We start from the raw sequence: 4,287 nt of genomic DNA on the forward strand, positions 1-4,287 counted from the left end.
TAATAATAATAATAATAATAATAATAATAAAAGTTCAAACAAACTAATTGCAATAATATAAAGATTTACTCATCTTCGTTTCCCTTTCATAGAAATTAGTACAGAATATCCCCATCAGGAATCCAAATCCCTAAATATAGGAATAAATCCCCATATCTGGCAACGCTGTTTGGCAGCAGATAGCGCCTGACGATCAGCTCGGTCTTTTGTTTACATTTGTACTCAAAGAAAAAAAAAGAGCGCTGAAGTGCGTATTATTATTATTATCATTATTACTATTATTATTATTATTATTTCCTTTCTTCACTGAGCTACTTTTTTCTGTTGAAGCCCTTGGCCTTATAGCATATGCTTTTCCAAATATAGGGTTGAAGCTTATTAAATAATAATAATAATAATAATAATAATAATAATAATAATAATAATAATAATAATAATAATAATAATTGTTCACTGCTTCTTATATTTATTTTCTTATTTCCTTTCCCCATTGGGGTATTGAACATACATAGTTATATAATTTGTATATTTGCTTCAGCTGAAGAGGCACTTTGTAAAATGTTCGAAAGCTCCTGTATTTTTTAAATATACAACTTATATAATTGTGCATTTTAATACTGAAGATTCCAAGACAACCCTTGGTATTTTCTTCAAATTATTATTATTATTATTATTATTATTATTATTATTATTATTATTATTATTATTATTATTATTATTATTATTAGCTACAACCCTAGTTGTAAAAGCAACCAGGGAAAAATAGCCCAGTGAGGAAAGGAAACAAGGAAATAAATAAACTATATAAGAAGTTGTGAATAATAATAATAATAATAATAATAATAATAATAATAATAATAATAATAATAATAATAATGATTATTATTATTATTATTATTATTATTATTATTATTATTATTATTATTATTATTATTATTATTATTATTATTAGCTAAAAGTAGGATGCTATAAGGCAAAGGGCTTCAACAGAAAAAATAGCCTAGTGTGGAAAGGAAATAAATAAACTACATGAGAAGTAATGATCAATCAAAATTAAATATTTTAAAAACAGTAACGATTACGTGATTCACTACTAAAGAATATGGTTTTAAAATCATACTTCATTGATAGTTGGCAGAGTTCTATTGCTTGAGGGTACACTCGGGCACACTATTTCACACTTTATATATGAACGATTTATTCCAATGCTGTTACTATTCCTAAATATTCTATTTCATTTTCTTCTTGTTACTTCTCTTGTAGTTAATTTATTTCCTTTCCTCACTGGGCTATTTTCCTTGGGCTTGTAGCATCCTGCTTTTCTAACTATGATTGTAGCTTAAATTATTCTATGGTTGTTAGTTCTTAAAATGTCCTCTCTTTTTTTAATTGTTTGTTACTTCTCCTGTAGTTAATTTATTTCCTTTCCTCGCTGAGCTATTTTCCCTGGTGGAGCCTTTGGGCTCATAGCATCCAGGTTTTCCAACTAGGAAAATAATAATAATAATAATAATAATAATAATAATAATAATAATAATAATAATAATAATAATAATAATAATAATAATAATAATAATACGTCCTCGGGAATTTTCGGTGAATTTTAATTTGGCGCGTTGTCAATAGATGGCAGTTATATGAGACCCAATGCGCACAGGTATTTTTGCGGAGTAGATTTTCGGTCTTTTCTTTGCGGTCTTTGAACTATTGCGAGAAGAAAGCTGGCAAACACACAGTATTGTATACATATGTGAATAGAAGTATTTTTGCTTCTTTTAAGTAAAATTATAATTTTGTATATTTTGTAATGCACTCTCATACCCTGAGAGGGGTCGCTAGAGTTAATAAAAATCCTTAAATTTTAAATCCTTAAACCTACACGTGAGCAAAGCAAAACGCACCATACGCTTGGCACTTGACCATTATTTTGTTTATATTTTTACATTTTTAGTTCATGGGGTACTTTTTTTCATACCTTTGGTTTTATTTTAATCTTACGTAAGAGGACATCTACCTTTATTATTATTATTATTATTATTATTATTATTAACTAATTGCTTGAAAAGCTATATGCTACAAGCCCAAGGGCTCCAACTGGGAAAAATAGCCCAGTGAGGAAATGAAGCAAAGAAATAAATAAACTACAGAAGAAATAATGAACAATTTAAATAATTTAAGAATAGTGACAACATTGAAATAGATATTTGAGACAATATAGATAAAGTTTTTGGTAGGAATAAAACTATTACATCATTATGTGTAAAAGTTATCTGAAAATAGACACACATTGAAGTTTAAAAGTTCTCTGAACACATACTCACGTATTTTGTCACTAATGTTGTTTGTTTACATATTTAAAGTCGATGTTTTCCTGAATACTTTGTACAGTACGCAATACGATTTCATGCCATGTCTTTTACGCCTTAGCATCAATATGAAAGGTTATTCTTTAAGAAAATATATAACCTTTTAAATTCAAGAATATTAATTTGGCTACAGAAGTCTTTTTTTTTCTGACACTGTCAACTTTTTTTTTTTTTTATGTTTAAGATATGTTATAACTCATCAATTTATCAGAAACGGGAGTCCAAAATATCTGAGAGAATTACTACATATCGAGGAATAATCCAGATATTGTTTATAAGATTGGAGCCAAGACATACAGTATATCTACTGTAGATTTTAGACTATTTAGAATTTCTAAAGATACGCTCCCATCGACATCCGAATGAGTGAAGATTTAATAACTGTTTTCAAGAAGAAACTAAAGACTTTACATGCGATATACGATACGCTAATTATTACGGTATCTAAGAATGTAAAGGCCAAGGAGTATGTGCATACATCAAGCGAATTTTGTATGGCACACGGTTCCCCTATGGCCTATGTGATATGACCAACAGTCGACTAGGACAGCCCTTAACCTGTAAGTATCACCTTCGTTTCATGACATTTTTCTTTTAAGGACTTTGTCTTCATCTTTGACGTTTTTGCCTCCGCCGACTAAGTTGGAAGGAGTTTATGTTTTACGTCCTGTTTTTGTGTGTGTGTGTGTGTGTGTGTGTGTGTGTGTGTGTGTGTGTGTGTGTGTGTGTGTGTGAGAACAGCTTCCTGGACACAATTTTAATCGTAGAGTAATGAAACTTGCAGGGATTACCTGTTATGTAAAAAGCTGGAAATGATTAAATTTTGGAAGGTCAAGGTCAAAGGTCAAGGTCACGGTCAAGCAAAATGTCCAATTCACGTAATCAGCCATGAGTTTAGACATCGTTATGACAGAGATTTCAAACTTGGTTCATATATGAGTGTATGGAAATCTACACCAATTAATACAGGTTAAGGTCAAGGTCAAGGTCGAGAATAAGATGTAGTGACTGATGTCTGCGCTCTACTGATGTGGAAGTAGGCCTATTATAAAGTAGTTGATAGATGTAAGCTGATGCAAGTTCACTTGGGAACAATCTCGATGAATCTTTAGTGTTGTAGAATATACACCAGTGTAAAACAACACACACACACACACACACACACACACACACACACACACACACACATATATATATATATATATATATATATATATATATATATATATATATATATATATATATATATATATATATATATATATATATATATATATTATGCGAATAAAATCTACGTATTGAATTTGGGTAGCTGTCTTACGTATTGAAAGTCAAATGGCTTTGTTCTTTCGTTATCGTATCCAACTGCGCATATGTAGGAACAAAGGAAGTGAATCACATAGGTACGGAGTTACATTCAATGTGTGTGTGTGTGCGTGTGTGTGTGTGTGTGTACAAATTGTATAAGCAATATAAAAAGAAAATAGGTACGCCAATGTCGTATTTATATAAGGGACTTCCTTCGTGTTTGTAGAATGATTCATCTATGTGTGGTTGTCATGAATGTCTTTCAGATGCGCGCGCCAAGAATGCCCGTGATTATTAAAAAAGGAAACATGACAGTGATTTTGGTGAAATGATGTAAATTCAGCTTTTATGATAGCAAATAATTAAATCGATAATTACAGCGGAAATCGAAAGTAATTACAAATCCTTAAAAATACATACATACATACATACATATATATATATATATATATATATATATATATATATATATATATATATATATACATATATATATATATATATATATATATATATATATATATATATATATATATATATCATTCGTATGTGTATACTCCTGTAACTACCTACAAAAATCAATTTTCAGGAGATCCTCTTATTACACGAACAA

Source organism: Palaemon carinicauda, chromosome 1 (genome assembly GCF_036898095.1).
Source record: "Palaemon carinicauda isolate YSFRI2023 chromosome 1, ASM3689809v2, whole genome shotgun sequence".
Classification (NCBI taxonomy): Eukaryota; Metazoa; Arthropoda; class Malacostraca; order Decapoda; family Palaemonidae; genus Palaemon; species Palaemon carinicauda.